Below are 27961 nucleotides of genomic sequence, written 5' to 3'. Positions count from 1 at the left end.
TAACAACAACATATGCACACTGAATAATTTTTTCAATAAAAACAGTTTAAATAAAAAAAATCTGCAGACAAATAATTGTGAACTCCACGTTGTCAACACTGTACGCATCAGAAACTGGAAAAGAAAATGTGATTTTGTATGATCGCACACGCGCACACTGTTGTAATGTGAGCATTATTAAAAGTAAGTAAGTTAGTTAGTAAGTTAGTACTAATTAGGGTAATCAGGGTTTTTACTTCCGTTCCTTTTCTCTTCTGATGTGTTTTGTGCTCGCCATGCTGTACGGGTTGTCAAAGCCTCTGTATATACATAACGGTCTCGAAGTTCGAGATAAAGTTGTTTCTTGGGCATGAAGTTGTCGAGTGTGCCTTTTTCAAAGCAGAAGTTACTACATATTTTTGGCGATGAGGTGAACTTGTTTTGTGAACGTATTGGCACGTTTTTCAAACAGGAACTTCATGTTTCAGATGACGACGTTTGGAACTATCGGTGAGTTTCTGGAAGGAAACGAGTACTGACCGGAGTATGAGGAAACGGTGGGACACCTCTTCTGTGCTAATGGAATTACTGAGGAGGCTAAGAAGCGCTCTATTCTCCTGAGTGTGTGAGGGGCGAACTTACAAGCTAATAAGGAATTTAGCCACACCACGGAAGCCGGGGGACATTCCATATGACGAACTGGTCAAGCTCGTGGGGAACCACTACAATCCGAAACCTTCTGCGATAGTCCAATGGTGTAAGTTTCACAGCCGTTTCCGGAAGCCAGGTCAGTCTGCGGCCAATTTCGTGGCTGAGCTTTGGCAGCTGTCGGAGCATTGTGATTTCGGAGCGGTGTCGGAAGACATGCTCTGTGATAGATTAGTATGCGGCATTAATAATAACGGCATACAATGCCGCCTATTAGGGGAAACCCCACCGCTGACTTTCATGAAATCCTTAGAAATTGCCCAAGGCATGGAGGTGGCTGCTAATAATGTCAAGGATATCCAGAAAGGACATGGGGGGGGGGGGGGGGTTGCAGTCGGCGACAATGCACCAAGTCAGGAGGGAGACTGGTAAACAGGCAAAGCGGGTGGAATGTTTCCTGTGTGGAGGGACGCACTATACAAATGATTGCAAATTCAAAGACACTGTCTGCCATGCTTGTAGCAAAAAGGGACATTTAGCTAAAAAGTGCAGAAGTTCGAAGGGTAAGATTAAGCCTGGGCAGGGGAAAGCTCAACAGGCTCAGGCAGCCACACACCATCTAGAAGAAGCAGATGAAGAGGCAGAGTGTGCGTACAACATGTTTGAAGTGGAAACAGATGAGGAACCACTTATGCCACAGTCACCGTCAGGGGAAAGGACATTAAGTTTGAGATTGATTCAGGGTCTACTGTATCGGACATTAGTGAGGAGACCTACAGGAGGACATGGGAGTCCAACCTGTCTCCCATTAGACTGTCAAAGCTCAAACTTAGGACCTATACAGGGCAACCCATACCTCATTTAGGGGTGTTATATGGGGACATTTCAGCCGGGGGTCAGAAGGCTGAAGCCAGGCTGGTGATAGCTAAGGGTAGGGGGCCCGGTCTTTTGGGTCGCGATTGGCTTCGCAAAATCCGGCTAAACTGGCATGAAATTAAGTATGCGCACATGACGGCGGTCATTCTGCAGCGGTACAGTGACGTTTTCAGGGACGAGCTGGGGACACTGAAGGGCGTGACAGTGAAACTCCATGTCAACCCTGAGGCTACACCTCGTTTTTTTTTAGCCCAGGTCGGTGCCCTATGCCGTGAAAGGCAGAGTCGAGGAGGAGCTGGAACGTTTACAGAGGCTGGGCATTATTGAGCCCGTCCAGTTTTCAAGGTGGGCGGCCTGTCAGGGGGTAAGCTGTTCACAAAGCTGGACATGAGCCATGCCTATCAACAGCTGCTGCTCGACGAGAATTCAAAGGAGTACGTCACAATTAATATGCACAAGGGATTATTCAAGTACAATAACCTGGTGTTTGGAGTGGCATCCAGCTCTGCCATTTTCCTAAGGACAATGGACACTTTGCTGCAGGGGATTCTGCACGTAGCAGTGTACCTTGATGATATTTTGATCACGGGGGCGGAGCATCTGGCTAATTTAGAAGGGGTGCTGAAGAGGCTCTCAGATGCAGGGCTGTGGTTGAAACACGGAAAATGTGTGTTTCTGGCATCGAGTGTGACTTACCTGGGACACAAGCTCACAGCTGAGGAGTTTTTCCCTGTGGAGGACAAAATGAGATCTATTAAAGGGGCCCCAAGCTCCAAGACCGTCTCGGAACTCAGATCATTTTTGGGCATGGTGAATTATTATGGCAAGTTTCTTCCTGACCTCTCAAGGGTTTTGACCCCCCTGTATAAACTGCTTCACAATGACACTAAATGGTAATAGGGTGAAGAGCAGGAGAAAGCTTTCAAGGAAGTGAAAGAACTTCTCCACTCAGCGAAACTGCTTGTTCACTATGACTCAGACAAGGAGATTACCCTTGCATACAATGCCTCGCCACATGGAGTCGGGGTAGTTCTCTCACATGTAATGGAGGACCGCTCAGAGAATCCTGTTGGTTTTGCTTCATGTACCCTGACAGCTGCTGAGAAGGGATATTCACAGCTAGACAAAGAAGGTCTGGCCATTGTTTTCGTGGTCAAACGCTTTCATCAGTACCTTTATGGACACGTATTTACAACTTATACAGACCATAAACCACTGATGAGCCTATTCAGTGAGACTAGATGCATCGCACCACTAGCCTCAACCAGGATACAGCATTGGGCTCTTACATTGTCAGCCTACCGTACACTATAGCATAGGCCCCCCAACCTTTTTTGCACTGCAGACCGGTTTAATATTGACAATATTCTTGCGGACCAGCCGACCGGGTGGGGGGGTGGTGTTCAATTAGAGTTAAACTCACTTCAACATGTCTTTTACAGTTGGTGTTGCCAACTTTCTCACTCCCAAATAAGGGACAAAATTAGCAGTCAAATCCCGGGACACTTTACCCCAGGAAAGACCACCATGACCATGAAGTCTTGCGCAGACACCTGTGTGCGCATGTGATGTGCGCATGTGCGTACGTGCCGATTTTTTTTCCCGCAAATCGGTTTTGCCTTCATCTTCCTGACTATACTGTACATACATTATTTCTACTTTATATAGGCTGTGTATTTATCATATCATTCCTGTTTTTACTATATGCTAGTGTTAGTTATTTTTGGTTTTATGTGATATTTGGTATGATTTATTAGGTTATTTTTTGGGTCTGGGAACACTCAAAAATTTTCTCCATATAAATTAATGGTAGTTGCTTCTTCGCTTCTCGCCATTTCGGCACGAAAGGTTTCATAGGAGCCCTCCACCTCAGCGGGGGAATTATGGGACAAGGGTGGTCCCGTATGGGACAAACCAATTTAGCCCAATGTACGGGATATCCCGACAAATACGGGACAGTTGGCAACTCTATGGTCAAGTTCAACAGTGCGTGACAGGGAATGAGGAAAGCTGCAGCTGACTCATATCGTTTCCTCTCGGCCTGGTAGAACATGCTTTGCGGCCCAGTGGTTGGGGACCACTGCACTATAGTGTACAGAGCAGGTGGGAATAATGCAAATGCTGATGCACTGAGTCGACTACCTTTACCTGAAACACCTGTTGCTACATATGTGTCTCCAGAGACTATGTTTTCATTGGAGAGGCTGTCAGAGACACCGGTAAAGGCAACCCAGATCAGGCAGTGGACAGAGAGGGACCCAGTTCTGTCCCAAGTCAAGACTTTTCTTTTACAGGGTTGGCTCAGAGTTGTGGAAGGAGAGGAACTGAGGCCTTATGCCAAATGCAAGACAGAACTCAGTCTGCAGAATGGCTGCATTTTCTGGGGTACGCAAGTTAATAACACCAGTTTATTTCCTAGTTTATACATTTGGGGAATGTTGGATTTTAAAGGGGGAGAAGTGTTGTAATGTGAGCATTATTAAAAGTAAGTTAATACTAATTAGGGTAATGGGGCGATTTACTTCCGTTCCTTTTACTTCCATTGGGCTTTGTGCATAGTGTGCCTGCCATGCCGTATGGGTTGTGAAAGCCTCTGGGTATACATAACTGTCTTGAAGTTTGAGATAAAGTTGTTTCTTGGGCATGAAGTTGTTGAGTCTACCTTTTTCAAAGTAGAAGTTACTAGCCACACCTTAGAGAGAACATTGCGCCCACATAAGGTGCTCAACCTGCTGAGTTTTTCGAACAGATTGTTTGTTGCTCCTGATTCCAGCACTGGCAATCTTGTGCCTCTTCGATCTGTTCTCCCATCCAGACTATTCAGGTCTTTCCTTCCCTTCTCAGGTCACACTTTCTCTGTAACAATCCTGGAGAGCCCGTATAAGAATTGTGGTGAGATCTGCTCTCATTGTTCTAAAGAATATACTCTTTGTCTACCAAATCTCTCTTCATATATCAAAATTCTCATCTCTGGAACCAACTCTCCTTCTATGTCAAATATGATTTTGTGTCCATTGCAGAGACTTGGATGACTCAGGCAGGAATGTGTGTTGGTCTTTGAGATGTTTCAAAAAGGGCAGGAAGCAAAAAGAGGTGGGGGAGTGGCACTGCTAATCAGGGATGGTACCATGGCTGCAGAAAAGAAGGAAGTCATGGAGAAATTATCTACTATGGGTGGAAGTCAGAAACAGGAAGGGGGCAATAACTCTACTGGATGCATTTATAGACCCCCTCCCCAATAGAAACAGACATTGAGGAGCAAATAAGGAGGCAGAATCTGGAACGGTACAATAATAATAAGGTTGTTGTGATGGGTGATTTTAACTTTCCTAATATTGACTAGCATCTCCTTAGAACAAGGGGTTTAGATGGGGTGGAGTTTGTTAGGTGTGTTCAGGAAGGTTTGTTATGCAATATGTAGATAAGGCAACTAGAGGAGAGGTTGTACTAGGAACAGAACCTGGTCATGTGTCAGATCTCTCGGTGGGAGAACATTTTGGAAGTAGAGATCACAACTCTATCTCCTTTACCATAGTGCTGTAGAGGGATAGGAGCAGACAATTTGGGAAAACATTTAATTGGGGTAGGGGAAAGTATGATGCTATTAGGCAGGAACTTGGGAATATAAATTGAGAGCAGATGTTTTCAGGGAAATGCACGGCAGAAATGTGGTAAATGTTAAGGATGCATAGGTATGTTCCATTGAGGTAGGGAAAGGATGGTAGGGCAAAAGAGCCATGGTGTACAAAAGATGTAGAAAATCTAGTTAAGGATCTGTTCTGGGACCCCTTCTCTTGGTGACTTTTGTAAGTGACCTGGATGAGGAAGTGGAAGGATGGTTTAGTAAGTTTGCTGATGACACAAGAGTTGAGGGTGTTGTGGATAGTGTGGAGGGCTGTCAGAGGTTACAGTGTGACATCGATAAGATACAGAACTGGGCTGAGAAGTGGTAGATGGAGTTCAACCCAGATAAGTGTGAAATTCCTTTCGGTAGTTCAAATTTGAAGACAGAAATATAATATTAATGCTATGACTCTTGTCAATGTGGAGGATCTGAGTGATCTTGGGGTCCATGTGCATAGGACACTCAAAGCTGCTGCGCAGGACGGCAGTGTCGTTCAGAATGTGTATAGTGTGTTGGCCTTTATCAACTGTGGGATTGAGTTCAAAAGCCATGAGGTAACGTTACAGCTGTACAGGTTTCCCCCGCCATCCGAAGGTAGAGCGTTCCTATGAAATGATTTGTAAGCCGGAATGTCGTAAAGTGAAGAAGCAATTACCATTTATTTATATGGGAAAAATTGGTGGCGTTCGCAGAACCAAAAAAAACCTACCAAATCATGCCAAATAACACACAAAACCTAAAATATCAGTAACATATAGTAAAAGCAGGAATGATATGACAAATACACAGCCTATATAAAGTAGAAATACTTTTCTGCAATCATTGCCACACTGTCAACCGTACCGAATATCTCACATAGGTGCTCTCGGCAGAAACTCCCTCTCCAGTAACCTTTAAGCTATGAAGCTGCCAAATCATACCAAATAACACATAAAAATACACAGCCTATACAAAGTAGAAATAATGTATGTACAGTGTGGTATCACTTACCGGAATCAGGAAGAGAGGGCCGAGCACACTGATGATGGTGTGTTAGGCTGAGTCGTCGGAGGGTGGGGTGGTGCAGTGGTCCCCAACTTCCGGGCCACCAACCAATACTGATTCGCCAAGCATGCGGTGCAATCGGCAGTCGCCTCTGATCTGGGCAGCACCTATTTAAGTAACTTGTTTATTTCGGCTTTTTTTCTTAAAGATGTGCTGGGTGCGTCCCAGCTACCGCTGCACCACTGCATGCTTCGTGGCAATGTATTGGTCCACGGCCTGATTGGGACTGCTGGGGTGGTGGGACACTGAGGTGTCATCTCATCGTCGTCTGTTTCCATGAGGGCAGGCAGGTCATCTTCTTCTATCTCTGCCTGCCTCAATGTCGAAGATTGAGGTTTGTCGTCTGCTGTGGCTGATGTGGAAGGCTTGAAAAACGACAGTATGCTTGACTGCTTAGCCTCGCGCATTTTTCTTTGTAAGCACTGAAGCCATCCTGCAAATATGCCCTAAACCTACGTACCCTTTCGAAATTAAAGTCGTAATTTTCTGCAATCATTGCAGCGAAAATCTCACAAGGGTCCTGACGAAGGGTCTCGGCCTGAAACGTTGACTGTACCTCTTCCTAGAGATGCTGCCTGGCCTGCTGCATTCACCAGCAACTTTGGTGTGTGTTGCTATTGCATTTATATATTGGTTTTCAGCATATTTTACACAGCACATGCAGTCTTATTTGGACATCAACATTATCCAGTCTCAACAAATATTTCGCTTTTCTGTTACATAGTATATTCACTGAAGTTGATGACTTGTGACTTTTCCCATTATCTATTCCATTTTCTGAGTTCTCATCCACTCACTGAGCTTGTCCATATCCCCCTGAAATGTCTGCATAGCTTCCTCTGTAACCACAATCATGACTAGTTTGATATCATCAGCAAACTTGAAAGCATGACATTTAAATGTACTCAGGCCTGTTGCTGACATGGATTATGAAAAAACAAGGCCAAGCATGAATCATCACTAGCCACAACCTTCCAGACTGAGAATGACCATTCTAACTAAGCTAGCATATTATCTGCAATTTCATATGCGCCCACCTGCTCCTTTATCAAATCCTTCCAAACATCCAAATAAACCATAACCTCTAGCTCTCTTATCTATTCTACCAATTACATCCTTGAAGCACAGGAGCACATTAGTTAAATGTACTGTAATTTCCATTCATGTTTTCCTTACCAGTCTCATCTCATATCATATTCTATCTTGCTTTCTTAATCAATTTCCTTTACAGAATTCTGAAATGCACCCAATCCTCAAATCTTCAGCTATTTCTAGTAACTTTATAGGCCTCGTATTTTGTCTTAATTCCATCTTTAAACTTTCTTATTGACTACAAATGAACTACTTTTCCTTTTGGGTTTTGGCCATTAGGGAAATTCTTGGCACTTTAAGCTTTCTTTAGACCGTAAGACATTGGAGCAGAATTAGGTCATCCAAACCATTGAGGCTGCTCTGTCATTCAGTCATAGCTGATTTATTTTTCCTCTCAAACATATTCTCCTGCCTTCTCACTGTAACCTTTGACACCCTTACTAATCAAACCCTTACCAACCTCAGCTTTAAATGTACCCAATGACTTGGCCTCCACAGCTGTTCATAGCAATGAATTCCACATATTCACCACCTTTGGCTGAAGTAATTCCTCCTGATCTCTGATCTAAAGGGACATCTTCTATTCTAAGGTTGGCCCCTCTGGTCCTAAACTCTCCCACTACTGGAAACACCATCTCCATGTCTGCTCTGTCTAAGTCAGAATCAGGTTTATTATCACCGGCATGTGATGTGAAACTTGTTAACTTAGCAGCAGCAGTTCAATGCAATACATAATCTGGAAGAGAAAAAAATAATAATGACAATAAATAAATAAGTAAATCAATTACAATAACATATATTGCATAGAATAAAAAAATACAAAAAACAGAAATACTGTATATTAAAAAGAGTGAGGTAGTGTCCAAGGTTTCAATGTCCATTTAGGAATCAGGTGGCGGAGGGGAAGAAGCTGTTCCTGAATCGCTGAGTGTGTGCCTTCAGGCTTCTGTACCTCCTACCTGATGGTAACAGTGAGAAAAGGGCATGCCTTGGGCACTGGAGGTCCTTAATAATGGATGCTGCCTTTCTGAGACACTGCTCCTTGAAGATATCCTGGGTACTTTGTAGACTAGTACCCAAGATGGAGCTAACTAGATTTATAACCCTCTGCAGCTTCTTTCGGTCCTGTGCAATAGCCCCCTCCATACCAGACAGTGATGCAGCCTGTCAGAATGCTCTCCACGGTACAACTATAGAAGTTTTTGAGTGTATTTGTTGACATGTTAAATCTCTTCAAACTCCTAATGAAGTATAGCCACTGTCTTGCCTTCTTTATGACTACATCGATATGTTGGGACCAGGTTAGATCCTCAGAGATCTTGACACCCAGGAACTTGAAGCTGCTCACTCTCTCCACTTCTGATCCCTCTATGAGGATTAGTATGTGTTCCTTTGTCTTACCCTTCCTGAAGTCCACGATCAGCTCTTCCTTCTTACTGACATGGAGTGCCAGGTTGTTACTGCAGCACCACTCCACTAGTCAGTATATCTCACTCCTGTACATCCTCTTGTCACCACCTGAGATCCTACCAACAATGGCAGTATCGTCAGTAAATTTATAGATGATATTTGAGCTATGCCTAGCCACACAGTCATGTGTATATAGAGAGTAGAGCACTGGGCTAAGCACACACCCCTGCGTTACGCCAGTGTTGATCGTCAGCAAGGAGGATATGTTATTACCAATCTGCACAGATTGCAGTCTTCTGGTTAGGAAGTCGTGGATCCAATTGCAGAGGGAAATACAGAGGCCCAGGTTCTGCAACTTCTCAATCAGGATTGTGGGAATGATGGCATTAAATGCTGAGCTATAGTCGATGAACAGCATCCTGACATAGGTGTTTGTGTTGCCCAGGTGGTCTAAAGCCGCGTGAAGAGCCATGCAGATTGAGTCTGACATTGACCTATTGTGATGATAGGCAAATTGCAATGGGTCCAGGTCCTTGCTGAGGCAGGAGTTCAGTCTAGTCATGACTAACCTCTCAAATCTCATCACTATAGATGTGGCTGCTACTGGGCGATAGTTTTTCCATATTCAACATGTTTCGATGAGATCCTGCTTCATTCTTCTAAACTCCAGTGAGTACAGGCCCAGAGCCATTAAATGAGCCTCATATGTTAACTCTTTTATTTCCAGGATCAACCTCGTGAATATCATCTAGACCAGGTGGTTCCCGACCTTTTTTATGCAATGGACCCCTACCATTAACCGAGTGGTCCGTAGACCCCATGTCGTGGTCTGGTCCGTGAAGTCCACATTCTGGTTCACGGTCTGGTCTGTGGATTCAGGATTCCGGGTCTTCCAGCTGTCCCTTGTTTTGTTTGAGTAAATCATAGGCACCTGATACCCATCTTGAGGCTTGGAATATAAGTAGCCTTGGGGGTTGAATGTGGGCTCGGCCGGCCAGCCAGCCAGCCAGTGAGAGAGATATAGATAGATAGATAGATAGATGTGGGCTGAACTGCTGAAGCTCCAACTGCTGGGCCAGAGTTATGAGTTAGCTGCTGGCTGTGGGGTGTTGTGGGGGACACTCTGTGGGAATATTGACCGATGGCCTGTATAGGTCTGGAATGATATTCGTACATGGTCCATTGCAAACTCTGATAGGACGGCAGGGAGGGAGACTGATGGTGACAGCAATAGCATAGAATGTGAGTGGGAAGAGGTAGGGAGAGGGACTAAGAACAGGAAGATGGTGGGTTGGAAGAGAAAGAAAGGATGTGGGTCTAGTGTAGGTGGATTGGAAAGTGAGGGAAGAGAAGTTGAGGAGAAGGGACTGAGGGCAAAATTGCTAAATGTAGTGATAACATTTGAGGGGGAAGGGGGAGTAAAGAAAATCGACCTGCTTAAGCTAACAAAAATCATTAGAGGACAAGTAGGGGAAGTGAACCATGCGAGAATTTTAGGAGATGGAAACTTGCTGATAGGATGTAAAACTGAAGAGCAGATGGAGAAGGCAATGAAGGTGACTAATGTTGGGAAAGTCTAAGTGTCCAGAGTTGTAAGAGTTGGAGCACAAAGGGTCAATGGTTGCAAGGGGGTGATCTCCGGGGTTCCCGTCAGTGTTAATATGAAGGAGCTGGTGGAGAACTTGAGAGTGAGGAATAGTTCAGTGAAGAGTGTGAAAAGAATGACAAGGGGAGCAGAGAAAAGGGAGACTGAAACCGTTCTGGTAGAATTTGAGGATAAGGTGCCTCCAAAGGAGTTATATTTTGGATTTCTAAGATACAATGTAAGAGAATATATACCAAAACCTGAGGTGTGTCAATTGCCAGAAGTTTGGGCATGTGGCCAAAGTGTGCAAAGGAAAGAGAAGATGAGCAAGGTGTGGTGGGGAACATGAATATGGAAAATGAGAGGGAGTGAGACCAAAGTGCTGTAATTGTGGAGGTAACCATAGTGTAGTGTACCGGGGATGTGAAGTGTTGAAAAAAAAGGTGGAGGTGCAGCAGATAAGGGGGAAGGAAAAAGTCTCATATGCTGAGGCAGTCAAATTGGCAGGACAGAAGAAAATGAATGAGGGAGGGTGTAGCAAAGAGCAAGCGACAGTGAAAGAAAGGCAAGATAAGAAGAATGCATGGATAGAGAAGAAGAAATTGGTGACCTTTATAGCAGAAGTGGTAAACGCAACTTATGAGATCAAATCTAAAACTGAAAGGATTCAGATTATTGTGAAAGCTGCAGAGCACCATTTGGGTATGATAGGATTAAAATGGGAAGAAGTAAACGATGAACTCAGGGTACAGTCAAGTCAAGAGACAGTATGTGTGGGTTGATATTACTAATAATGCTACTTCTTTAATGGAATGCAAGAAGCCTGGTTGCTAATGGACAAGACTGCAAGCAGTTTATAGCGAGTAGGAGAGAAAAGCCAGATGTGTGTATCCAAGAGACCCCGTTAAAAAGTAATCTAGATTTTTTTTTATATATGGTTATGAGGCAGTAAGGTGAGACAGGAGAGAGGGTGGAGGAGGATGTGCAACTTATGTAAAGCAAGGTATTCCTTATAGAATACTAGGTGTTGGAAGTGAACAAGAGTATGTGGTAGTAAAAGTATGGGCTGAAAGGAAAGAGTTGGTGATTGTGAATTATTATAATCCATGCAAAAGACTAGAGTTAAACAAGCTTGAGGAGATAGAAGGGCAGAATAGTAGTAGTGTTGTTTGGTGTGGTGATTTTAATGGACATAATTTATTATGGGGGAGTGACAGAACAGATCAATGGTCAGGTAATAGAGGAGTTGCTAGATGAGAAGTATTTAGTGTGCCTAAATGATGGCAGTAGTACTAGAATTGATATTAATACAGGTAAAGAATCTGTGCTTGATCTTACGTTAGTATCAAACTCGTTGCATCAGTGTGTGATTGGTTAGTGTACCAAGAAGGAACTGTAGGGAGTGATCATTACCCAATCTGGTGCAAGATAAATATTTCTGCTTCGTTGGTCACAGAGAATACAGGTGGGAAATGGATCCTTGAGAAAGCCAATTGGAAAAAAGTGATAGATATCTAAGTCAGGTCAGTGATGGAATGGACGTAGAAACACTTGACAGCATATTAAAACAAGGTATAATATCAGCTGCATTAGAACCCATTCCTGAAAGTAAAGGAAGAACAAAGAAGAGAATAATACCATGGTGGGATGATAATTGTAAGGAAGCAGTGAGAAACAGAAATAAGGCATTTAAACTGGTTAAAAGAACTCATAACTTCCAACATATGACTCAGTACAAACAAGCTCAGGCAGTAGTAAGGAGGACAATAAGACATGCTAAAAGAACACACTGGAGAAAGTATTGTGATTTAATAGGAAACACAACTCAAGTAGGAGAGGTGTGGGGGATGATAAAAAGGATGGGAGGGGACAGGAGAGAGTGGAGGTACTCAGTTCTGGGTGATGGAAATGTGACTGCAGTAACAAATAAGGAAAAGGCAGAGTTGTTGGCAAACACTTTTGTTGTGGTACATGGTTCCGATAATTTGGCTGAGAAGGGAAGAAGAGGTAGAGAGAGAACAAAAGCTGAAAATGTGGAGGCTTTATGTAGGAAAACTAATCTTGACGGTGTGCAAGATGTCCCTTTCAGCATGGGAGAATTAAGAAAGGCACTAGATAAAACAGGAAAGACTGCGCCAGGTAAAGATGAAATATGTTATAGTATGGTGTTGTTTATGCTGTTTATATTGTTTGAGTTTAATGCTGAAAAATATGAGGTGCCACATTTTGGTAGAACTAATCAAAATAGGACATACATGGTAAATGGTAGGGCATTAAAGAATGCTTTAGAACAGAGGGATTTAGGAATAATGGTGCATAGTTCCCTCGTGTGGATAGGGTGGTGAAGAAAGCTTTTGGTTTGCTGGCCTTTATTAATCAGAGCATTGAGTATAGGAGTTGGGATGTAATGTTGAATTTGTATAAGGCATTGGTAAGGCCAAATCTGGAATATTGTATACAGTTCTGGTCACCAAATTATAGGAAGGATGTCAATAAAATTGAGAGAGTACAGAGGAGGTTTACTAAAATGTTACCTGGGTTTCATCTCCTAAGTTACAGAGAAAGGTTGAACAAGTTAGGTCTTTATTCTTTGGAGCACAGAAGGTTGAGGGGAGACTTGATAGAGGTATTTAAAATTATGAGGGGGATTGATAGAGTTGACGTGGTTAGACTTTTTCCATTGAGAGTGGGGAAGATTCAAACAAGGGGGCATGGGTTGAGAATTAAAGGACAAAAGTTTAGGGGTAACATGAGGGGGAACTTCTTTACTCAGAGTAGTAACTGTGTGGAATGAGTTTCCAGCAGAAGTGGTTGAGGCAGGTTGGATATTGTTGTTTAAAGTTAAATTGGATAGATATATGGACAGGAAAGGAATGGAGGGTTATGGGCTGAGTGCAGGTCAGTGGGAATAGGATAGGTAAGAGTTCGGCACAGATTAGAAGGGCCAAGATGGCCTGTTCCCGTGCTGTAATTGTTATATGGTTATATGATAAAGCACTTGGGTGAAGGAAGTCTGGAGAAACTACTGCTTCTGTATAACAAAGTCTGGGATGAAAGGAGAATACCAGGGAGTGGAAAGAGGCAATAATTATTCCAATAAGAAAACCTGGGAAAGATGCCAGTAGGCCAGAAAACTACAGGCCAATTGCCTCGACGTCACATGTATTTAAACTTATGGAACGTATGACAAATGGGAGGTTAGTGTACTTCTTGGAAAGTAGAGGTGTGGTGGCTATGTATCAAAACGGGTTCAGGAAAGGAAGGAATACTATGGATCCAGTGTGTCTAGAGGATGAAATAAGAAAAGCTCAAGTAAATGAAGAGATAGTGGTTGCAGTTTTTTTTGATGTTGAGAAAGCTTGTGATATGTTATGGAAAGAGGGGCTCCTAATCAGGCTACATTTAATGGGAATGGGGGGGGGGCAATGTTCAATTGGTTTAAGGACTTTTTAAACGGGAGAACTATTCAGGTGAAGATAGGATCAGAGCTATCAAGCCAGTATGTTGTAGAAAATGGGACGCCTCAGGGGAGTGTAGTGAGTCCAACTTTATTCTCCATTTTGATAAATGATATATTCATAACTATTCCAATGGAAGTGGGGAGGTCATTGTTTGCAGATGACGGGGCTTTGTGGAAAAGAGGGAGAAGTATTGAACATATAGTTACGAAAATGCAAGATGGAGTTAATCAAGTTGAAGAGTGGGGGGAAAAAGTGGGGTGTTAAATTTTCAGTGGAGAAGACAAAAGCCATGTTCTTTACAGGGAAAAAGTTCAGGGGATTTAATTTGAATCTGTATGGAAGTAACCTGGAGAGCGTTGAAAGTTTTCGGTTTTTGGGAGTGCACTTTGACTTGAGATTAACATGGAGAGAACATGTTAGTTATGTAGTTAGTAAATGTAGAAGTGTGATAAATGTCATGAGGTGTCTTGCTGGATTGGAATGGGGTGCTGATTTTGCATCACTGAAGTATATTTATGTAGCATTAATAAGATCAAGATTAGACTATGGAAGTATTGTATATGGGTCAGCAGCAAAATCTGTGCTGGCAGAACTGGATATCGTGCAAGCTCGGGCTCTATGGGTGTGCTTGGGAGCGGTTAGAACTTCCCCAGTGTGTGCACTGCAAGTTGAGGCAAATGAAATGCCATTGGAGCTGCGACGTAAACAGCTGGCGGCCAATTACTGGATTTAATTAAGGGGGCATGGTGATAGCCATCCTACAAAAAGGGCATTGCAGACATGCTGGGAGAAGGAGAGGACACAAAAAGAAAGTTTTGGCTGGACAGGAGAGCAAACAGCAAAAGATATGGGTGTATACGATAAAGAGTTTTGTCCAAGTGTGGTGTGGCCTGTCAGACCTTTCTGGGTATTCGAAAATCCCTCTGTAGATTTGGAATTGCTTAAGATTAAGCACAGTAATAAGACGGCTGATACACTCAGTGAATATCATAGTTATAGGGAATGTAAATATAAAGGCATACAAATTTTTACGGATGGATCAAAGGATCCAGAAGCAGGTGCAGCAGGGTCTGCAATTGTTGTACCAGGTTATCGAGTGGAAATTAGCAAGAGGACACCTGATTGCTTGAGTGTATATGCAGTTGAAATGTTTGCCATATTGTTAGCACTAGAATGGAGTGAGCAGGTTGATTGTAATAATATTGTGATATGTAGCGATTCTGTATTGGCCCTTGCAAGCATTAAGGCGGCTACAGCTAGAGGTCACCAGGATCTGCTTTATGAAATCCTGTTTGCAAATTCAAGACTGGCTAGACAAGGCAAAAATATCGCATTCATGTGGGTTCCAGCACATTCGGGTATTATGGGAAATGAGACAGCAGATAGGCTGGCAAAAGCAGCAGTCAAAAAAGGATCTGTAGAGGTCAATATTAAACTATCAAAATCAGAGGGGAAGAGCATAGTGTGGAGAAGGATAAATCAAAAGTGACAGCAGCATTGGGACAGAGCAATAAAAGGAAGACATTTACATTCAATTCAGAACAAAGTAGATATGGGAAGAAGTAGGGGAGTAAAGCGGAAGGAGCATGAAATTATAAGTAGACTGAGAATTGGGCGCAGCAACCTTAATGGTACTCTGGCCATCATAAACATCCAACAGGTTTTTGCAATCTATGTCAGGAGACTGAAACAGTAGGGCATATCCTTATTTCATGCCGGAAATTTGCACAGGAAAGGCAACTAATGTTACAAGAATTACACAAAATAGGACTGGTAGAGAACAGTGTTAAAGGTTTATTGAAATGTGGGGAGAGTAATGGTTGTTTAGTTTTTTAAGGGCGACGGGACTGGAAAGACGGCTTTAAAGTGAATGGACAATGAAGGACAATAAATCCTGAAGATGGCCGTAATGCAACGGTGTGGATGCCACCTGCCGTAAGAAGAAGAAGAAGAAGGAGGACTGCTGGTTTGTCTTGTCAAGATCCCCTGGGAACAGCCTGCTGGTGGAAGGCTAGAGTGGCCACTTGCCATCTTTAGGCCGTGTCGGGGAACAATCCTCTCATGGAGCCTTGCTGTCAGTAGTTGGAGCTGTCTTTGTGGTATGGATTTGGCCGTTTCCTGGGCCAACTGAGTGGCTGTTAGCCATTCCGAGCTAGGTAGGGATCCAGCTGTTTCCATAGCCAGCCTAGGTTGCTGGCCATAACGGAGACTCGGAGCAACCCCGATGAAGAGATGGAACTGTCTGTTGTTCTTTGGTGTCTGTCTCTTGTCCTCGCCTCTGTGGGGTAAGTCAGGCTGTTCTGCTGTTGCCCTGCGGGGTCATCTGTTTTGTCTTGTCCTTGCCTCTGTGGGGTAAGTCAGGCCATTCTGCTGTTGTCCTGAGGGGGGACCTGTCTTGTCTTTGCTTCTGTTGGGTAAGTCTGGCCGTTCTGCCATTAACCGACGGATGGTCCTGTCCCACCTTGGTGTGGAGAAGAAGCTGAGTCCCAGCTTGTCTAAGTATAAGTACTGGCTCTATGTCTATGTACTGTCCTGTCTCATGTTGGTGTCATGTTAACAATGAGTCCTGGCTTTTCGAAGGTTAAGTTCCGGCCCTATGTTGATGTACAGTTCCCAGTCTGTCTCTGAGCTCTAGTCTCCGAGTTATCAGCCTCCACAGCCTCAAGATCCAAGACCCCAGCCTGTCTCCAAGCTCAAGATCCAAGGCCCCAAGCTGTCTCCAAGCTCAGGTCTCTAGACCCCAGCCACATCCTGTCCTGGAGCCATGTCATGTCCTTGCCTGGTTCTGGGGCCTGAGCCCGAGGCAAGACCCAGGTTCTGGGTCCTTGTCCAGTCTTTGGCTTGGGGTCCAAGCCCAAGTCTGCATTCTTGTCCCTGCTCCTTGTCTTTATCCTGTCATGTCCCTACTCTAGTCAAGTCCTTTTCCTTGTACTTCAGTGTCTGTGTCTTGCATTAGGGTCCGTTCCCAACGCCCCCATTATGACACCCCAGTTTGGGAACTCTTGCTCTAAACCCTATCCAACATCAGCATATCCTTTCTTAAATAAGTGGCCCAAAACTGCTCACACTATTCCAAGTGTGATCCGACCAATGCCTTTTAAAGCTTCAGCATTACATCCTTGCTTTTATATTTTTGGCCTCTCAAAATTAATGCTAATATTGCATTTGCTTTTCTACTATTGAATCAAACTAAAACTTAACCTTTAGAGAATCTCCAAGTCCTTCTGTAGACTCCCTGCTTCCTCAGCACTGCCTGCCCCTCCAGCTGTCTTTATATCATCCACAGACTTGGGCATAATGCTATCAATTCCATCATCCAGATCACTGACATATAATATGAAAAGAATTGGTCCCAACACCAACCCCTTCAGAACACCACTAATCACCAGCGATCAATCAGAAAAGTTTGCCTTTATTCCCACTCTTTGACTCCTGCCTTGATAGTACCTTTTTTGAAAGTTCAAAGTAACTTTATTATCAAAGTACATATAGGTCACCATACACAACCTTGAGATCCATTTTCTTGCGGGTAATCATAGTAAATGCAAGAAATGCAATAGAAATACCGCACTCAATAGGATTCACTGACAACCAATGTGCAAAAAAAAAACAACTGTGCAAGTACAAAAAGAAAGAAAAAAAAAGGAAACAATTAATATAGTGAGAACGTGAGATGAAGAGACCTTGAAATTGGGTCCATAAGTTGAGGGGACCGTTCAGTGACAGGGCAAATGAAGTTGAGGGAAGTTATCCCCTCTGGTTGAAGAGCTTGAATGTTAATGGGTAATAACTGTTCCTAATCTTGGTGGTGTAGGTCCCACAACTCCTCCATCTACTTCCTAATGGCAGCCGCGAAAAGAGAGCATGGCCTGGATGGTGGGGTCCTTGATGATCAATGCTACTTTGCTGAAACAGCATTCTGTGTAGATGTGCTCAATGGTGAGAAGTGTTTTACGTATGATTGACTGGACTGTATTCATTACTTCATGTAAGATTTTCCATACCAGGGCAATGGTAATTTCACATCAGACCATGATGCAACCAGTCAATATACTCTCCAATGCTTATCTATAGAAGTTTGTCAAAGTTTTAGATGGCATGCTGAATCTTTGCAACTTCTATGGTAGTAGAGATGCTGCCTTTGTAATTGTACTTATGTGCTGGGTCCAGATCAGATCCTCTGAAATGATAACAAAGAGGAATTTAAAGTTGCTGACCCTCTCCCACCTCTGATCCCCTATGAGCACTGGCTCATGGATCTCCGGTTTCCTTCTCCTGAAGTCAATAACTAGCTTATTGTTCTTGCTGACTTTGAGTGAGATGGTGTTGTTGTGGCACAACTCACCCAGAGTTTCGATCTCCCTCCTAAATGCTGATTCATCACCACGTTTGAATTGGCCAAAGACAGAATGTGGAGAATGCCTCCACAATCTCCTCAAATACCTTTTCAGAACCCTGGGGTGTAGTTCATGTGGTTCAGGTGACATATCTACTTTCAGAGGTTTCAGCTTTCCAAGCATCTTCTCCTTAGTAACCTCTGCCCCCTGACACTTCCAAATGTCTGGCATACACCTGATGTCTTCTGCAGTGAAATCTGATGCAAAATACTTATTCAGTTCATCTGCCATTTCTTTGATCCCCATTGCTGCCTCTCCAGTATAATTTTCCAGTACTCCTATGTCCATTCTTACCTTTTTTGTACACTCTTTATCGGAAAGAGAACTTTCGGTCTCCTCCTTTGTCATAATGCTTAGCCTACCTTTATATATCATTTTCTCTTTCCTTATTGCTTTTCTTAGTTGCCTTTCTTTGTTGGTTTTTAAAAGCTTCCCAATCCTCTACCTTTCCATTAATTCTTAATCTATTATATGCCCTCTTTTGCTTTTATACTGTCCAAGAATTCTGTTGTCAACCACAGTTGCCTTTAGAATACTTCTTCTTTGGGATGTATCTATCCTGTGCCTTCCCAATTGCTCCCAGAAAGTCCAACCATTGCTGCTCTACCATTATCTTTGCTAATGTTCATTTCCAGTCAACTCCTTTTTCATGCCTCAGTAGTTACCTTTACTCAATTATAATACGAATGCATCCAATTTTAGCTTCTCCTTATCAAACTGCAGCGTGAATTCTATCATATTATGATCACTTTCTCCTAAGGGTTCCTTCTCCTTAAGCTCCCTAATCAGATCTGGTTTATCATTCCACACTCAATCCAGAATTGCCTTTTCCCTATGGGGCTCAAGCACAAGCTGCTCAAAAAGCAATCTCGTAAGCATTTTACAAGTTCCTTCTCTTGGGATCCAGCAACTACCTGATGTTCCCAATCTACTACTTATTGAAGTTCACTGAGGCTGTTTTAACATTGTTGCTTTTTACATCACTTTTCTATCTCCTGTTGTAACTTTTACCCCACATTCTGGCTACTATTCGGAGCCCTGTATATAACTCCATCAGGGTCTTTTTCCCCTTGCAGTTTCTTAACTCTACCCACAAGAATTCTACATCTTCTGCTCCTACTGTATGTCTCTTTTTTCTTAGGATTTGATTTCATTTTTTACTAATAAAGCCATCCCATCTCCTCTGGCCACCACCAATCTCTGAGCTTTGCTATGCCAAACTGATTCTAATCCTACATCGTGATCTGCCAAGTGAGGATCGTTTTTCACCACTATACTGATCACCTCTTTCATTGATGGTCTGGTATGAATAAGGAAGCGAAGGTTCTCAAACAAAATGTACTATATTTTAAATGGACTTAATGATCAAGTCAGAGCAGACATCCAATGCAGGCAGAGTATTCCAAAGATTTACTACCTTTAGAGAAGAAGTTTTTCTTTCTCACCTCAGTCCCAACTATCAAACCTTTTATTTTGGTGACTGTTCCGGACAGTGAACAACAATTCCTTGGCGACATCTTCCAGATATTCAATCATTTCAGATTTTCTACATCTTCTACTTATTCTTTTTCATCTTAATTGTGTTTTTGAAACTGTTGGAGCCTGTGACTTAAGGCCTGTAGTTTCATCAATTGAGCTGATGTCTCCAAGCAAACTCTAGGAGAGAAATGTGAGCAGGAGCTACATCAGGAGAAGCTCAGAGCAAAGCAACAGCAAAGACAGACTTCCAGTACTCCAAAGACTACTTATTCACCCGGTATTCAACATACCACAGGCTCTCTCTCCCCCTAATAAGGGAGAAAGGGGTGTCGCCATTTCACAATGAGGGGGAGACAAAACAAACAACTCACTAGTTTATGATGTTAAAAGTCCTTTGTGTCGCTTTTTCCGAGCTCTGTGTCCAAGGATCTCGGGTCTCTGGGCACACAGCGTTAGATCTTCCATCTCCCACAACACGCTGATCTCCTGCCTGGACACCGACCTTCGATCTGCCTGTCTCCATAGTTATGAGATCTTGGCCCTCCAAAGGTGAGCTAAGCTCTAAGGCTGTGCCCTTGGCATGCTGAATAATGGCCAGTTGTGAATCCCAAGAGCGGGTCCCATTCCCGCAAAGAACTGTAGTCAGCATGTAACTCCAGATCAGGGTTTTCAACAGAACCCTAAAAGGGAAAAATAGAGATATTAAAGATAGAAATAGCGCTGTTTCCAAAGATACAAGCAAAGGAATCGCCATTAGGCGCCATTAATCCTCCTAAGCTCCTAATATGAAGGAAAGAGAGGAATATGGTTACTACTCAAGAGGAGGAAATTTGATATAAACTGGCATCAAGTTTGGCACAAGTTGGTGGGGCAAGTTATGTTCTTGGTCTGTGTCTGAATTGAGGAGGAAATATAGGAATATGAAACTTCACTGACATAATGTCAATGGCTTACAGGTTTTCCAGGATTTTACTAACAGTTATGTATGTAATTGCCTGCATTTGGTCTCAAGTTCAGCATTCCTGTCCTGCTGGCGGAACTTGTCTGGCACCATGCTGCTGAAAGCAGGAATTGTTCTGAACAATCAGCTCTCAGTTTCTTCATCTATTTCAAAGGAAGGAACAAAAATGTTTTGAGCTTGAATTAATCAATATTTTATGTGGTTGTAGAAATTTTAATCTGACAGCTTAAATGCTGTTAAAAATGTTAATGGGGCAAAGCTTTGGCAACAAGTTCTGTCAAATAAATTTTTTGAAATCAATCTGGATCTAAAAGTACCATTGCTTAAAATTTGTGTTTTGACACCGCTATATGAAAGGAGCTTCTTTTATCACTGCAAAATTAAATTGACCAGTTACAACTCCATATCAAAAAAAGACCCAGCATAGTAAGGTATCACTGTGCCTGATCTTGTTAAATAAATATGCAACCTTTTCCCCTGAAGAGGCAAACAAGCCTGATGAACATCTTAGGAGACGCTAGTGTATGAATAATAGATGATAAATCAGTTATAAATGTCAATGATGTCAATTATTTCAAGCGAAGAGGACTTGGTACTATTACAATCAATTTAAATAAAAACCCAGGAGAGTACAAAATAGGCTGGAGTTACACAAATTAGCATTTGACACTGCCATAGATGATGAATTTCACCCTCTTTGTTCCAAGTATTTACCCTTCTTGTCTATATCTGGAAAACACTTGTCATACTGTTCTTTGCAAACTGCAGAGTGTGCAGTTTAAATTTGACCAAAAAATTAACCACTTCCTTTGAAATAATAGACCGAGGGATTCAGTGGAATGAAAATATTTTGACCATAATATAAATTACATTACTGTTTGGTGCAACAGCTGGGCTTCTAAATATGTTTTCTTGTAATCTCAGTTTATCACAAGAGATCATTGATGGGTCATCCGCTAAACTGTAACTCAAACAAGACAAATTTTATTAATGTTTGAGTCAATATTGTTACTATTTCTGCATAAGAACATGAAAACCAGCCAAAATAAAATGCTGAGCTTCGGAGCAGTTCCATGGAAGTATCATCAACCCAAAAAGTTAATTTCTTCTCTTTCCACAGATGTTGCCTGACCTGTTGAGTATTTAATATCATGTGGGTTTAGGCAGGATTAATTATCTTTCAACAGCACTTGCCACTGTGCAAGAGATTGCCTAATTAAGACCAAAATGATGAAAGTTTTCTTTACAGAAACTTTCCCTTGGTTTGTCTCTTCTGCTAAGACTGTGCTTTCATAGTCTTAGTCATAGTCATACTTTATTGATCCCGGGGGAAATTGGTTTTCGTTACAGTTGCACCATAAATAATAAATAGTAATAAAACCATAAATAGTTAAATAGTAATATGTAAATTATGCCAGGAAATAAGTCCAATACCAGCCTATTGGCTCAGGGTGTCTGACCCTCCAAGGGAGGAGTTGTAAAGTTTGATAGCCACAGGCAGGAATTACTTCCTATGACGCTCTGTGTTGCATCTCGGTGGAATGACTCTCTGGCTGAATGTACTCCTGTGCCCACCCAGTACATTATGTAGTGGATGGGAGACATTGTCCAAGATGGAATGCAACTTGGACAGCATCCTCTTTTCAGACACCACTGTCAGAGAGTGGGACCCTTCAACCAGATAAAATGGCCTTACTGTATATACAACTAACCCATCTCAGAAACTCACATGTCCTAAAGACGTTATCCTTCATTCTTTGAAATTTTTGCAGACAGAGGCTCTTGTTACTTCTCTCTTTCATCTTTGAAGCAGAAAAAGTAATAATTTTTCAAGGTTAAGCGAGGCACAGAGAGCATTTTTAAGATCTGCCCCAAAACAGCATTAAATCCATTCTTCCAATAGCAGTCAAATCTTTTTGTTGGATTTTTTTACTCGAATCTTTTGTAAAAAAAACATCAACTGATCATTTGTCTTCTTAATTACTTGTTATAATATTGTTCAATTGTAAAAGTATTTTAATAACTTAGCTGAGAAGCAACAGAAAAAAAAACAAGTATGGAGTCGTAGAGCATTACAGCACAGAAACTGTCCCTTCAGCCCATCTAGTCCATGCTAAACTATTATTCAGCCTAGTTCCATTGACCTGCACATGGAGCTTCGCCCTCCATACACCTCCCATCCATATCCGTACCTAAACTTCTCATAGATATTGACATTGAACTTACATCCACCACTTTCACTGGCAGCTTGTTCAACACTCACCATTCTCTGAGTGAAGAAGTTCTCTCTCATGTTCCCCTTAAACATTTCACCCTTAAGCTATGACTTCTAGTTCTAGTCTCACTCAGCCGCAGTGAAAAAACCTGCTTGCATTTACTCTATCTATACCTCTCAGAATTTTACATACCTATATCAAATCTCCCCTCATTCTCCTACACTCTAGGGAAAAAAGTCCTAACCTATTCAATCCTACCTTATAACCCAGGTCTTCCAGACCCTACAACATCCTTGTAAATTTTCACTGTACTCTCTCAAACTTACTTACATCTTTCCTGTAGGTAGGTGACCAAAGCTGCACACAATACTCCAAATTAGGCTTTACCAACATCAATGTAACATCTCAACTCCGCTACTCAGTACTTTAATACCTGAGAGCCAATGTGCCAAAAGCTGTCTTTACAACCCAATCCACCTGTGATGACACTTCAGATCCTTCTGTTCTACCACTCTCCATGTAAGTCCTACTCTGGTTTGTCCTCCCAAACTGCGAACACCTCACTCTTGTCTGCATTAAATCCCATCTGTCATTTTTCAGTCTATTTTTCAATCTGATCCAGATCCTGCTGCAAGCTTGGTGTCATCTGTGAATTTGCTGATCCAGTTTAACACATTATCATCTAGATCAGGGGTCCCCAACCTTTTCTGCACCGCGGACCAGCCGACTGGGGGTGGGGGTGGGGGGGGGTGGTTAATCACGACTGGAATATAGGTGATATGTCAACTATAAGTCACTTATCAGTGGCTAATACACTCAATTTCATTTCTAAAAGGGTTTATCTGATGAATTTAATATTAAACACACAGCGCATATTTTCCTTGCATGAATACAGTGATAAGTCAATTATAAGTCATAAGGGGGTTCCTATGTCCAGTCTATTCTGCAATTTGGTTTTCATTGTATTCATTGCAGAAAACTTCGCTTTACAGAAATATGATGTTGGAAATGGAAGCAATGATTTCAGTGCTTTCATGGCTATCTCAGGATATTCAGCCTTGACTTTGATCCAGAATGCTGGCAGAGATGTTATGTCAAACATACTTTTCAGCCTACCGTCATTTGCAAGCTTGAGGAGTTGATCTTCTTCCCGTGCTGACATGGATGATTCACGGGGGACATTCACAAATGGGTCACAGACCCATTCCTTTGCACGTCTTGGGTCTTTTGAGGTTGGGAAGTAACGCTCGAATTCTGTGGACAGCGCACCATCTGTGAGCCTCAGTCTCTCCCAAATTCCCAGCTAATTTTGGGAACATGTCAAATATGCCCCTGTCCACTCGCCGTCCCCACAGTTCTGGTTTGGCTGTGAAAGCAGACACTATATCTGCCAACTTGAAGACAGTTGTCATTCTCTCCTGAAGTGACAAATTGAGTTCATTAAGCAAGTTGAAGATGTCACACAGATAAGCAAGTTTTGCTATCTACTCCTCATCACTGAAGTGTGCTGCCAGTGGTGACTTTTTTCCTGAAAGAAATCTCTGTAGCTGCTCTCTTAACTCAAAAACCCTGGCCAGGGCTCTCCCCCTTGATAGCCACCTGACTTCAGTGTATAAGAGAAGGCGTTTGTGCTCTGCATCCATTTCCTCGGAAAGCTGCTCAAACAGTCGGGAGTTAATGGCTTTTACTTTGATGTGATTGATAACTTCAACAACGTCACTCAATACGCTGTTAAGGTCAGGTGACATTTTTCAGCTAGCCAGCATTTCCCCGTATGTGACACAGTGTGTAGACTGGCATTCAGGAGCAACCTCTTTGACTCGGGTAGTGAAACCAGACTCGTTAAGCAGTTCCAACAGCTGTGCTTCGATGTCCTCCGCTATGTCATCGATTCTCCTTGAAACTGTGGTAGCTGAAAGAGAAACCTGTGCCATCTTGTTAGCTGCATCTTCTCCCAACAGTTCACGGCACATGTCCTTGGCAGCAGGCAGAATCAATTCTTCACCAACAGTGAAAGGCTTCTTAGCCTTAACAATACGGCTAGCCACTAAGTACGACACTCTCAGAGCAGCAGCATTTATGGAGGTAGTGGCTCTCAGCACTTGCTTCTGTCCCACTTGCTCACGTTTTTACTGCTCAGAAAACCCAACGGGTTCGTCTTTAAGTGCAGGGTGCTTGGACTCAAGGTGCTGAAGCAGTTTTGAGGGCTCCATTACCTCATTCGACAGCTTGTCTCCACATATCACACACAGGCGGCTCGGAGCGTGCGAGTCACTGGTCGCAATAAAACTATATTTTATGTACGACTCATTGTATTTTCTGTTGAAGGAAGCTTTCTTTTTTTTTGCAGTCTCGGCCTCAGCTGTCTCTGAGCTATCATCATCGTTAGGCCTCTTATGCCCCCCACCATCTCTTCCAAAGAAACTCTCAAGCAACGTTTGTTTTTTACTCATCGAGTAGTTGCAGGTTAATGCCCGACTGATGAACTCGCGTGGGTAATAACCTCGCGTACGTTCAAGTTCAACAGTGGGTGTGACAGGGTATGAGAAAAGGTTCAGTTGATTCATATCATTCCCTTGCGGCCTGGTAGCACATGCTTTGTGGCCCGGTACCGGTCCGCGGCCCGGTGGTTGGGTACTGCTGATCTATATATAGATGAGAAACAGATGACCAATACGTGCAGCATACCGCTAGTCACAAACCTCTAGTCAGAGAGAGAACCACTCTCTGGCCTCTCCGATGAAGCTAATGTCAAATCCAATTGACTACCTCATCCCGAATGTTAAGTGACTGTACCTTCTTTACCAACCTCCCGTGCAGGGTCTTGACAAAAGCCTTGTTAAAATGTAAGTAGAAAGCATCCACCAACTTTCCTTCATCAACTTCTGGAAACCTCCTCAAAAAACTCCGTAACATTGGGCAGACATAACCTACCACATAATAAGCCATGTTGTCCATCTTTAATCAGTCCCTGCTTATCCAAGTATTTAGAGATCCAGTCCCATAGAATGCCTTCTAGTAATTTACCCACGACTAATGTCAAACTCACCAGCCTATAATTTCCTGGCTTAGTCTTAGACCTTTCTTAAACAGTGGCACAACACTAGCCGTTCTCTAATCCTCTGGAATCATACCTGTAGTTAAGGGTGCTTTACATACTTCTGATAGGGTGCCTGCAATTTCTGCATTAGCCTCCCACAAGGTCTGATAGAACCCCTCTTCAGTTCTGAGGGATTTCTCCACCCTAATTTGCCTCAAGACAGCAAGCAGTCCTCCTCTGTAATCTGTATACAGTCCATGACCTCGCTGCTGTTTTGCCTCAATTCTATAGACTCTGTGTCCATCTCCCAAGTAAATACAGGTGCAAAAAATACATTTAAAATCTTCCCCATTCCTTTAGGCTCCATGCATATATAACCACGCTGATTTCAAGAGGACCAATTGTATCCCTTGCTATCCTTTTGTTTTTAATATAGCTGTAAAAACCCTTGAGATTTTCCTTCATCTGCTAGAGCAACCACATGCTTTCTTTTAGCCCTCCTGAGTTGCCTCTTAATTGTTTTCTTGCATTTCTTTCTTAATACCTCACTTGTTCCTAGCAGATTGTACAGACCTGTTATGCACCACCTTCTTCTTCTTAACCAGAGCCCTAGTACCTCTCCAAAACAAAAGTTCCCTGAACCTATTATCCTTGATTTTTATTGTCAGGAACATAAAACCTCTGTAATCTCAAAATTTCACTTTTGAAGGCCTCCTACTCACCAAGCATGTCCTTGTCAGAAAACAACCTGCATCAATCCATGCTTGCCAGATCCTTTCTGATACCATCAAAATTCACCTTTCTCCAATTTAGAATCTTTACCCAAGGACCAGACCAACCCTTCTCCAAAAGTATCTTGAAACTTATGGAATTATGAACTCTAGGTGCAAAATATCACCTACATACATTTCTGTCAGCTGCCCTGTCTTGTTTAGTAAAAAGAGATACAGTATCGCACTCCCTCTTGTTGGGACCTGTATATATTGGTTGAGGAAACTTCCCTGAACACACTTGACAAACTCTGTCCATTAATCCCTTTCAGAGTCCCGGTCAAGATGTGGAAAATTAAATTCACCTACTATCACAACCTTCCATTTTTGCAACAGTCTCTCTATAGTGTTGCTCCTCTACATCCCACTGTTGGCTGGTTTATAAAATAATCCCATTAATGTAGTCGTCCCTTTCTCATTCCTCTGTTCCACCAAGAAAGCCTCAGTAAACAAGCTCTAATAATGCCACCCCTTCCCTTTTAATCCATCCCACTCCATCATGTCTAAAGCAATGGAACTCTAAAACAACAACATTGCCCCTCTTGCAACTATGTCTTAATAATGGCGTCAATGTCATAATTCCCCATGCTGACCCATGCTGTAAGCTCATCCGCTTTACCTACATTACATTGAAATAAATGTATCTCAGAATAGTATACCCAGCAAGCTCAAACCTTCAATCCCTGACTTTGTATGTGGGCTTAACATCTTTCCTCACAACCACTCCACTATTTGTCCTGACACACAGGTCCCCTTCCCCTAGCAACTCTAGCTTAATCCCCTAGAGCAGCACTAGTAAACCTTCCTATAAGGATATTAGTCTTCTTCCTTTCATTTGCAAATCTTCCCACCTGTAGAGGTCCCATCTTCCCTGGAAAACAGCCCAGTTATCCAAAATTCAGAAACCCTCCCTCTTTAACCACATGTTAAACTATATTATATTCCTGTTTCTATCCACACTAGCCTGGGGCACAAGTAAGCTAGCATGAGATCACAACCCTGGAAGTCCTGTCCTTTAACTTAGCACCTAATTCCCTGAACTCATTTTGCGGGACCTTGTCACCCTTCCTACCTATGTCATTGGTACTGATGTGGACTACAACCTCTGGCTACTCACCCTCCCACTTAAGAATGCTAAGGACTTGCTCTGAGATATCCTGGAGTCGGGCAGCTGGAAAGCAACACAATATTTGGGAATCTCATTCTTGTCTACCGAACCTCCTGTCTGTTTCCCTAACCAATGAATCCCCTATCACTACAGTTCATCTCTTCTTCCCCCTTCCCTTCTGAGCCACAGATCCAGACTTAGTGCCAGAGACCTGAACACTGTGGTTTTCCTCTGCTGGGTGAAACCCTCCAACAGTATCCAAAATGGTAT

General features: G+C 42.7%; 1 long non-coding RNA gene across 1 annotated transcript in view; it reads left to right on the top strand.

The window, feature by feature from the left end:
• The first annotated feature begins 266 nt into the window (after positions 1 to 266).
• The window catches only part of LOC140199505 (uncharacterized), a 107694-nt gene continuing 79999 nt past the window's right edge, over positions 267 to 27961 (top strand). The window contains exon 1 of the long non-coding RNA XR_011886431.1: positions 267 to 766. This is a non-coding gene — a long non-coding RNA (uncharacterized lncRNA). The remainder of the gene's footprint in view (positions 767 to 27961) is intronic.

This window comes from Mobula birostris, chromosome 6 (assembly GCF_030028105.1).
Source record: "Mobula birostris isolate sMobBir1 chromosome 6, sMobBir1.hap1, whole genome shotgun sequence".
NCBI lineage: Eukaryota > Metazoa > Chordata > Chondrichthyes > Myliobatiformes > Myliobatidae > Mobula > Mobula birostris.
This window is presented reverse-complemented; position numbering and strand designations above follow the sequence as displayed.